General features: G+C 37.8%; 1 protein-coding gene across 1 annotated transcript in view; it reads right to left on the bottom strand.

The window, feature by feature from the left end:
* The window catches only part of MYB (MYB proto-oncogene, transcription factor), a 74,398-nt gene that overhangs the window by 61,778 nt on the left and 915 nt on the right, over positions 1–11,705 (bottom strand). The gene's annotated exons all lie outside the window — the stretch shown is intronic.

Here is an 11,705-nt window from a genome sequence, read left to right as displayed (position 1 = left end):
GGTTTTTAAATGAACATAAAATATTGTCTTCCAGGTCTCACTGCTGATACCAGGAAAAGCCTTACAGTCTTCATTGGCTGTTGAAAGAATCATAGTGAAGCACAGTATTTCTAGTTAAACAAATCACACACGTTATTCTTGGTAATTACTCATTGTCTTTTGCACACAGACCGGAGGTTTCATTCACCTTTTTTGTAAATGTTTTCTTGCTTTTGCAGAGATCAGTGTTTCATTTTGTGATTTTTATAAGGGGAGACATTTTGATTTTTCAGAATCAGGTGGGTTTTGAGAGCAGAGATGGAAATACTGAAATCAACTCATTTTTGTTTCTTAGTGGGAGGCCCACAGGAAAGAACAAAAACAAGTTTCCTCAGCTCAGACAAGTTTAGCAAGATAGTGTGAGCTGAGAGCTGAGACATATACACTGATCATCTGCAGGCCATGTATTTGATGAGCATAGAGCCCTTATTGTTGATGGTGTACAAATCCCTCAGGATTGTCACACCAATATTGTATAACCAACCACTTTGTGCTCAGTAGAAAGAATTTACACTAATGAATGGGGGCACTCTTTGAGAAATACTGTTATGTGAATTCTCATGTCCATGAATCAAACAATGAAAAAAAAAATATTGCATATAGAGTTAAAAAAAAATTTATTTACTGATGGTGGCTTAGCTATAATCCTTTATCAGAAGGGATTGTTGTAAATTGTGACTGCACTGTTAAGGTGATGGTGTTACACAGCTGCCTGCAGATCACCCACATTTGTGTGTGTGTCCCTAACAAACAAATACCTGAAGGCCACACTTGCTTCTTCCCGTGATCCCGTCTGCCTATCCTGTCACTGAGCCATGTCAACATTGTTGTTCTACCTCCAACCACTTTGCCACTTGAAAGGCTAAGTGTGGGCTTCACTTCTTGCTCTTCCGGGCTAAGTTTAGCTCATGAGAGGCTGCTGAAATACAAACAGGTACCATGGAACTGGAACTCACTGCAGTTGTTAAGGGTGAAGCCAAGGTCACTGACAAACAGCAGGAAAACAACAGCTGAAGTCACAAACACCATTAATATAAGAGCGTTGCAACATATGGGAATGTACCTGTAGCTGGTTATACTCACAGAGGATGGATGAATGGATAGATGGATGGATAGACAGATGGATGGATTAATGTACAACACGATCCCCAGAATAAGCATGGCAGTACAGCTTCCCTTGCTGCTCATGCCTTCCCAACTCATGCCTTCCCTAACTCCTACCATCAGAAAGTGTAATAAAGAGTAGTTATAATCTAGCATTTGCACACTCTGACAACTGAGATCTACATTTTTAAGCACAAGCTTACTTTTCTTCACTCATCTGCTGACCTGTGGTTATACAAGTCTCTCCATACTTTGTTTTTCATTAGACATTTATCCTTCAAGTAAAGAAGGGAAACAGAGTAAATAGTAAACAGCTATGTCTGTGCTGCATAGAAATAGTAAGAATGATTGATTTTTAAAGAAATGATTTAATCAATTTGCTTTTAAAAGGTTTTAAAGATTTGGATTCTTTATTATTACAATTGCCCCTTTTCCTTGAAGATCTGGTCGTAGGGAGAATGTGTACAGAAGAATCCATTATTCCCTTCTTGCCTGGGGCTGCAATTATAATGTTAGGCCAGATAGTACTTATTACCTGCCTGCTTCCTGTTATTTTTGGAATGATCTTAAACAAGGTGAAAGTGCTTATTCAGGGTGTGGGAATAGGAAGATTTTATTTCACTTACCCAAATACAAACTCTGTATTTAGTCAGTATTTTACATGACAAGCTAAGGACCAAAATCAATTCATTTTTATGCGACTCTTACAATAATGTCAAATAAATTGGATGAGATCCTGAAATAACAAGAATTACACATCCTGTGGGAATCTGCAGATGTTGCATTGTCATTCTCAGCAAATGCTGTACACCATGTGGCAGTGCCTGCAAGCAGCTCTTTTTGCACTTTCTAACCCTCACAAAGTATTTACTGTTCACAGAGTCAAGTGTGTTATGTCTGTATTAGGCTCAGACTATAAATAGTCACATTGCTTATAACTGGAACAGATTGTTTTTTAGAGCATTCTCACGAAATACAACTTTAAATCAAAGCAACACATTCACCCTTTCATCAGCTAAAACTTTCTCCTCAATACAGCTGATGCAGAGATCACATTTAAACTATATTGAAAGTCTGTCTGTGTTTTGCTTCTTGTAACTGATACAAAGCACTATAAGAGACGAATTTAGCTTCCAGAGAGACAGGATAGCATTAAAACTAGCAATCTGTTTGAGTAAAACTGAATGTAGACCTAGTTTTAGAGATTTTGCCCTTGCTGAAGGAAATATATGCAATAATTTTGACTTACCTCAATTATTATTTTCCTTTCTTCACGTATATATCTTTATTATGGCTGTATTTTTGTCCTCCATTCTCAATTGATTGATTTCTCCCTGGTTATTTACAACAGAAAAACATCCCAACAAGGTTTCATTTTGTGCCCTGGAAGCTCGGAACCAGCATGACTAACTATGGCTTCTTTAATTCACATTGGTAAGTAATACAGTTTTCTACTATTTCACACATAGCTTAGGATTCTTTTCAGAATGAGAGCATGATGTAAAAGAGAGAAAAATCAGTTCCTCTGGGTCTCTTCCTGAATAGAATTTTTTTTAGAAAGATATGGTAGCTGTATCCAGGTTATAAAGTGAAAGTTTTAAATCCTGTAAACTTAATGTGCAGTCACATTAAAGGTGTCTGCAGAGTCAAGAAATGATGCTCATTTGAACATTAATTTATTTCAGGAGCCTACAGAAGTCATGCAATGTGTACAAATGCCACTCTGCTGTAAGACTTAGAAGTGGACTTCCAATACATTGACAGTGTTTTGACTGGTCATAAATATATGTGTGTTTATTTTCATCTTTGAGATACCAATGTTTTACTGCTATTGCTCTTGTGTGTAATTTCTGGAGAAGAATCAGGATGTTCTCAGTAGGGTAAAAATACAAAAAAAAATTACAGACAATCCTTTTTCCAAAGAGCTTACAGATGGAGACAAGCATTTTTTTCCTGGTTGAAGAATAGTTACTTTTCAACATGCAAAAAGTTTTCTTAAAAACTTCAAATCGATTGATTGTAAAATATCTCTTTTTACTTCTTTGTTTTGAGAGGTGATAATTTTTCTTGATATGCACTCAAATATAATATGTCAACTCTGCTTGAAAATACTGGAAATAGTAATGTCTTTATTGCAAGGTGAAGTGCTCATACAGGCACACAGCAGTTGCTAAGTCCCCATGTTTTTGTATACTGGCAGACTCCCTCACCTGCCAAGGAAAAAAACCCAGTACCACACCCAGGCTTCTTTAAGGCCCTTCCCTTAGGCACAGTTCATTACCTGAAATGCAAACTTTACCACGCAGCAAAACACAAGATATTTCCCCTGACTAAGGCTCCTACAATCGGGAGTCCACAGATCAAGCTGAGTTTCTTGGTCCTTAGCAGAACTCACTTGATGCCTTCCCCTTTGGTCAAATAATGGCTCAGGACTGGCTGGTTCCGGTGCTCCTCTCCCACATCCTCAGGCTCAAAGGGGCCCTTGGTTATTTGCCTCGTCTTTGCTATGTTTCATTCTTTCTTTAATACGATCTTGTGTTGCCACAGATAACATCCATTGACATTTTCTCACTGCCTGAGAACATAGATAAGAAATTTACTATACCTATTATCTTTTGTTGCTCAGCTCATGGTTTCTCTAGCAGTAATAGGGTGTCTCTCTAACACAATTTACTCCAGTGGAACTTAATGTAAAATGTTGTACTTTTGTTCTACCAAAATCCTCTTATTTATATATTTTGTTGGTCTGGTTAGTGTCAAATTGATTCATGAAAGCAAATGCAATTATCTCCATTGACTTTCTGAAGGTTTGGACCAGGCCCCAAATGAATTTCTTTAAAAAGATGACCAGCATCTTGTAGTTGGACAGTATTCGTAGAATTCTGCTGTAGCTTTTATTGGGAATGAAATGTGGATTTCCTCATGAGCACAGCTGAACTAAATATTCTAGGAATATTTCCTAGAATAAATATTCTAGGAACTTCATAGGAATATTTTCTGTTCCTATTACAAAGGATGCCCTCATCCTGCTGGTAACATTTTCAATCATTCTAAACTTTCCTTTAACAGAATTACGTGACCAATACAGAGGGCTGGCATTGCATCATAGCTGTAAATTATGATGTCAAATTTTTGAAATCCAGCAAATTACTGATGCATCTAGCTAATGCTTCACCAGAATAAGGGTTGTGAGTGGCAAGTAGACATTTTATTATTAAATTTATTGCTACAGGATTAAAATGTGTTCTTGATTAAATTTCACTGAATACACTTGCAAGGTTGATGATACTGACTTAATTCACCCACTCTAAATCCTGCAGAGTGTCAATTATTAAACACTGAATAGAAGTAATTTCATTAAGTCCTGGATATCCTACCATCAACTGATGTAATGTGGAGAGTTTGCCACAATTTCTATTAAATACTTCAGGCTACAGGAATAGTTTATGTCAAATAAAACAAGCTATTTCACAAGCAGTGAAGGGATGAAACACAGATTCTTTTGCACTGTATCTGTTGTTCCCTAACTACTCTTCTCAGCTGTAACCAGAATTGCGTCTGTATCTGTGTGACCCATCACTGGGCCCACACTATGACTAATGTGAAACTCTGCATATATGCAGAGCATGTAACATTCACTTTTACATGTTTTTCCATCTGAGAGAGCACTAATTTGAGTCCCTCTTTTGCATCTTGCCACTGAATTTTATGATGATTAAATATATGAAAATTGGTTTTTTCATAAACTTTGCTTCTATAAAAGTTTGCAAACCCCTTCCCCCCAAAACCTCCCACAAAATTTACTAATGTAGAAGGAAAATTAAGTTAATTCTTTATTTCCATGAGTGCAGGGCAAAGAGAGACTTCATTGCTGCAAGGATCCCCTCCATTTAAAGATGATGCAGTTGATGCTGTAAGTCAGAGGTGTTAGTCTCTGGGGTTAGACAGGTATTGTCTGCAGGAATGATTGGTGCAAGGTACCAGTTAGAAGTATTGTGGGAAAATATTTTATCCATAGCAGAGAGACAGAACAAATCATTGTGTCCATGCATGGTTTGGAAAAAAAATTTACTTAAATGATAACTGAATTTGGCTTACACTGCAATGCTGTCGTGTCTTTTAGGGAATTCATTCCACGGATACAAACATAAAACACACGTGGACTTCAGTACAAAGATGAAAGCTCGCCACATCTGCAATCAGCAACAAAATCACATAAAACAATTATAATTTTAAGCACATTAAGCAAACTTTTATGTAGTTAACCTGTCCTAAGAGATAGCTCAGAAACTGAGACAATGTTCTTTTCAGATGGGATATTTTGGAGGTAGTATGATATTTAATTAGAACATCCACATCAGTTCAGCTCTGGACACCAGTATTAAAATATTGATTCATAAGGCCTAAGCCATGTTTGCTTTTGTGAAGCGCAGATAGGAAAAGTGGGGAGATGAGTAAGTTATCTCCAGTTAAACTGAAATCATGCTGTCATCCATGAAGCAGCTGCTGCAGCACCTTAAGACCAAAAGCTTACATGCTCCTGTTCATAATATGTGGTGTACAAACTTGGAAACTTTGGACCGGTAATTTTATTTTTTAATTGGTGTTTCTCCTTTATACTTTGTGGCTAATGTTCTCCTATTATCGAGGTCTTGCATATTTTAAGCACCCACCCAATTCTGTGGTATTATATGTATTTTTTTACGGTCTGAGTGACAAGTACATTGATATAAGTGAATCATCATTTTGCAGGCATAAATTTTTATCAGATCGGTTTTCTAATAGATTTCTACATTTAAGACAGTGCATCTGCCATAAAAGATTAGCTCATGGAAGATAGGACGTTGTTCTAATAGCAAATGATAGAATTTTATACTTTAAACATGTGAAGCAAACTAGATAGTAAATGAGCATCTTGTTAAGTAGTTTCTGGTTATCAGATAAAGAGAAAAAAACTGAACTAAAAGGATATTATTTTGCAAGATTTCCATTCCCTGCTAGTGTCACGGCTTTGTGCTGTAGGACTGCATTTGACTCTAGGATACACCAAATATAAGCAGGTGACAAAGCAAGAAATGCAAAATAAAAGGGCATCTGAAGTGCATTATATCCTGTGATTGCAGGATGAATTAGCAATACCTGCTATGGGATTCTTCAGTGTGCAGTACGTGAGAATTGGTTGAGAGATAAAGAGGGACTTGATAATTTCTTGAAGAATCACCCTTTGAAAGTGAAATTTTTGGGGGGAGACGAAACAAGGACGTCAGTCAAAGACTGGTGTATAGTATTAGTCTGAAGGAAGCCGCATTTCTTATTCATCATATGTTGCTACCTGACACACTTAATAACACCATATGAATCTTTTCAGCCTGATGTATCCCAGATTTACAGATTCAGTTCTGAGTCCCGTGTGAAGAAATGTGACTCAGGATAACCATGGACGTAGTGGATTTCTGAGAGAGGCAAGTACAGAGGGTTTCCCTGACTCAGTGGCCCAACATGTATAGCTGTGTTTGTCAAAGGCAGGTCCCAAAACCGTAAAACTGCAGAACACAGAAAACAAAATCAGAGTAATTCTAACATAATTCTTAGAATTTCACAAGCTGTCTTCCCAACAAGCTAAATATTATTGTGCCTCCCAGAAGCATACGTGTCAGCATTTTTTATTTAAGGTCTCTATGAAGAGATCAGTAGTGGAGTGTCCCAGTCAGATTTGTGTCATGAATTATTCTATACAGAAAAGTGAGGGACTTTTCAAACTATGTTCACCCTACTTAGATCCTGGAAAATGTCTTTTGAGAAACATCACACAGGTATCCATAGCTGCAAATCAAAGTTCCATTGTTTTTTTTTTTTCTACTACAGATGCAGTAGAAAAAGGCCTCATTGCTGTTACTGATTGCAGCTCTATGTCCAATTATCACAGATATATTGATGAGGACACAGTTTATGGTAGTAGCCAGGATCCATGACAAACTTTTAAAAGCAGTTGATAAATCAATGTATATAATCACACACAACAGAATGCTGCCTATATGCACAATAAATATATATATGTGTCATTATAAATTGCTTTAGTGTAGACACATGCATCATATTCAACCGAGTCATAATGACAGCCTTCTGTTTTGCCTCTTCCTTAGGTCTGCAGCTCCCTTAATTTATCCTGTCAGTCACCTGTAACAAGAAAAGTAGATGGAATCTCTAACATGAAGATTTTTATGCCTTGTAGAATTTTATATAGGCTTTAAATATTTACTGTGATCATGTTTAAGTATTCTTATCATCTACACAAGGATCTAAACCATTTGAATCTTGCTAATTTTTTTTGGCCATGATAATTTCTTTTGCCCATGAACTTTATAGTCTAATTCTGTGCTGAATGAAAATTGTCTACTGTTATCAGGTTAAAATTTGCCTTCTTTCAGTTTCAGAGAAATTGACAAAAGCTTTCACTATGAGAAAAAAAAAGCCCAATTGTTATTTCTGAGCCATTCCTCGTATAAACTTCGGTCATGTTCCATTTTATACGTCTTCTCTGTAAGACAAACTCTTAATCCTTTTAATCTTTCTTCATATAAGAAATTTCCCATACCTCTGATGATTCTCATCACTTATCTCTCTCTGTACCAACAATAAACTTCATAGACCAACTAGAAGTGAATGCCACTCTGTTGTAATAAAATACTATTTTTATTCAGGGGTAAACCCAATAGATAATAGGTTTTCAGTGAGTGCTTCACAGTGGCTTTAGCTACCATGCTCTTGGCAACCATGCTTGAATTTGAACTCCTTCTCTTCCAGCTGTGTAGTTCAAGGCAGTTTCCCTCTTTGCAGAGACTGACCTTCCCTTTCTGGGCCAATATTTGGGTCACTACAGATGGGAAGCAGTCTGAGAGCAAGCAGGGAGGCAGCAGGGTGACAGGGGAATTTGGGATTGAAACCAAAGTGTTTCAGAAAGTATAGATGCAGCTAAAGTCACCAAAATATTTTATTCCTTATTGTAACAGGAAGTTTACATACTTGTCAGGAACACAAATGTGGTGGACTTGACAGCGTTAGGTTTATGGCTGAATTGGACTCAATAATCTTAAAGGTCTTTTCCAGTCTTAATGATTCTATGTTAAACTATACAAATAGGTTACTTTTCCAGATTGAATTGCCATTACATTACCATTTGCCATCAGCTGCCATCTAATTTAGCTGTTAATAAATCCTGTTGAAACTGCGTAAGGTTTTGACTTAACATAAATCACTCCCTTGTGAAACTTGTTGTTCTGCACTGATCCATTCCCAAAGAAATAATAAATATATTTAACAAGCTCATTCAGACTGGGGAAAATTGGAGACACTTGCTATTTACCATATGTACAAAATAATAATTTATTAATACTCTTTGTTTTCTAACTTTTAAATCGGCATCTGACTACATGGCATCATTTTAGACGAAAACAGACATGTATGGCTGCAGTTCTTTTGAGCTAGTTAGATCATTTACCAGCTGGAAATGTGTTTAGTGACATTAATAATACCTATATTTTAGAACTTAATACCCACACCTGGTAGTGTGGTAAAACATCTGGAATTATGCTGTTTTTTCCCAGACTAGGTCCTGCTTGACTTTGGTTTAAAAGGACAATACAATATTGAAGTAGACTGAGTATTTTGTAGCTAAGACTATTAAACTACTAAAAAGCTTGGTAATTTCACTTTAAGAAGAAATAACATCATTTGAAAGACCTTCCACTTATCCAAAATGAAATTATTAAATATTTTATTAACTGATTCTTACACTTACAAAAAAATAATCGTAGTGCTGGGGCTGGGAGTGCCCAGGAGATTGCTGAACAAAACAGGATTACCAGAAAGGCTGCCACCTGAATCGAGACCAGTGATCTTGGTTCACGTCTTAAGGCACACACCTTAAAGTAATATATAATCTCAGTGGGCAGGAAGGAAGTGAGTGCCGGAAGTTACCTAGTTAGCCATTCCTCAGTCAGAGCTGCTGGAGCCAGATTGGCGAGGTTCTCTGATGGTGCTCTAATTGCTGCTGAAGGAATAATGCTTAGTTACAGATTGCTTTGCTGTCAGATGAATAGTTTTCATGAACCTTGCATTCACATACAAGTAGCACGAACTGAGGTAGAGCTAGGGCTTGAGAACTAAAGCTTATTATTTCTTGAACTCCTTTCCCTAAAATAGTTACATAGGTCTCAGAATGAAGAAAAGGCAAGGAATGATCACAGTGTATTTATGACTCTTTGAAGATACTACCGTAACATGAAATAACTGTGCTCCTGTAAAAAATTGTTGTCTTTGGGTTCTTTTTCCTCAGGTCTCGTATGATATAACCTATTACACTTCAAATGAAGAAAAATAGCAACCTTTCAAGTTCACTGTTAATGCCATGGAAAGACTACATAGTATATCATGTCCTCCATTTGGCTTACCTTTATATTCACCTTTGTATTTTCACAACTGTTATTTATTTTGAACTAATTTTGAAGTCTTGAAAAAACGTTACATTTGACTATCAAACAAATGAAATGAGCATCATATCTGTGAAAGTCACAGCCACTGAAAATTAAGAGAGGCAATACAAAAAAATTCAAACATGAAAAATTTGTTATTTGATAAGCAGCTGGTAGTCTATGTAAAAAGCGTCAATAAGAAGAATAAAAGAAATATCTTTGCAACAGAATGGTCAGGTGTGAGAAATGAGAACTGTCACTACCTGAAAGAAAAAAAAAAAGCTAAATTTACATGATTAATATTTACTGGAGTTTTAACATTTGAGGAATGGGATCTAAGTAATTTAGAGGCGGGAAAGTGTGTCTTTTCCAAAGTAAAGCTGTTGGAGGCAGACTGGGAGGATGCTCTATAGTTGTAGTGATACAGTGTCTTAGGTTACTTCACTGAAGACTCAGAGAGCAGATGCTGGAATCAGGTTTTGAATTTAGAAGTGTGCTACCCTGGCCATAGCAATAATGGATGATAGCAAGTCTTCACTTTTGTATCTTCAGCTCATGTCAAGAGATTGGGATAGATAAGGATTAGCACAACTACTGTCAAACCTCTGCTGCAGAGAACATTTGGGACACTAAAGGTCAACAGGACACCAGTACTAACTAGAAATCTTTGTTTCCAATTCTGTTGTAATCCTAGCACCATACGAAAGCCACTGTATAGAACCTAAGCCTGTGAGCTGCATGTGCTTCTCTGTAGAAATTAGTTAGAAATATGCAAATAAGGTAATGAAACAATCTGCACCTTTGCATACAATTTGTATATGAACACAAACTTTGGCTTATGGTTAACAGTCCCTGCCTCTGGCGGTGACCAGGAAGGATGTGGAGCAGTAGATAGTGACAGTTTTGGCATGTGGGCAAGGACAAGACAATAGTTAGGTGGCAGTTACAGAAGGGCATGTGTGTTCGTAGGGATGTTTGGCGGTGTGCTGGGGTATCAGAGGACACCTGGAGCATGCAGCTGGCTGAAGGGGGCTCAATTTCTCATATTGTCAAGACTGGATGAAAAGATGGTAAATAAATTATTAAAGTTCTCAAAGATGAAGACACCTGACTTCAGAAATATTAATAGGATCACCGGCCTAGCAGCTCCCAAGCCCATAGATGAATGCAAGTATCTGGGGAACAACTGGGGCAGATACAGAAGCAGATTCTGTCAGAGCTGGAGCTCATGAACTGGGATCTCTATCCCAACTCCCTTTCTCACCAGAGCTTAAGGTGTTGTCTGCTTGTCCTTCTCTCTCTGCCCCAGCATGAGGAGTAGCTGTAGGGACATTCCTTGGTCATCTGAATCCTTGGCAGTGCAACTGCTCCTGCAGGCTGAAACTTGGTATTAGATGGTGTCACAGTAATGTGCCAATTAAGTCAGATCAAGGCTCCATGGAGCCTAATGGTTTGACATTTTGCTTCTTAACACTGCCAACAGCAATGCTAATTATTACAAATTGTATTTACCTACAGCAGTTCATCTAACCCTGGCCACTAGTCAGTCACTGGATTGTAATGGCTACTCGTCACCAACAAGCCAGGTCAATTGATCCAGAATTGAAAAAGGCCTTGTACTTAATTTCAAAGCCTTTCAAACTCTCTTCATGCGGTGGTGCACAAATCATAGACTTTGTTTCAGATGTGTTTAAATGACTATGCCCTTGGTGAACTTAGGCCAATCCACAACGCTCCCTTTTCATCGATGATGCAACCGTTTCTGAATAAGCTTTAAAACACTAGCTTACATCTGTGCATGTAACACTTCCCGTATCTGGCTTGAATCAAACCCATCACTGACAGAAAGTGGGCATCTCACACCTAGTTTTCCCTTGTAACTCACAATACTACACAGACAGATATCACAGGCAGACTCTGTACTACTAGACCCCATAGAATCGCAGCAGCACTTATTCACGTTGGAAGAGGCCTCCAAGATCATCGAGCCCAAACTTGAGCTGGGCTCCACCACGACATTTACACCTCAGCACCAAGTGCCACCTCCAGTCGCCACTTAAGCGTTCCGTCACCGGGGCCGGCGCTTCCCGC

This window comes from Corvus brachyrhynchos, unplaced genomic scaffold (genome assembly GCF_000691975.1).
Source record: "Corvus brachyrhynchos isolate BGI_N302 unplaced genomic scaffold, ASM69197v1 scaffold14, whole genome shotgun sequence".
In the NCBI taxonomy this organism is placed as follows: Eukaryota; Metazoa; Chordata; class Aves; order Passeriformes; family Corvidae; genus Corvus; species Corvus brachyrhynchos.
Note: the sequence above shows the minus strand (reverse complement) of the source record. Positions and strands in the feature narration are given on the sequence as shown.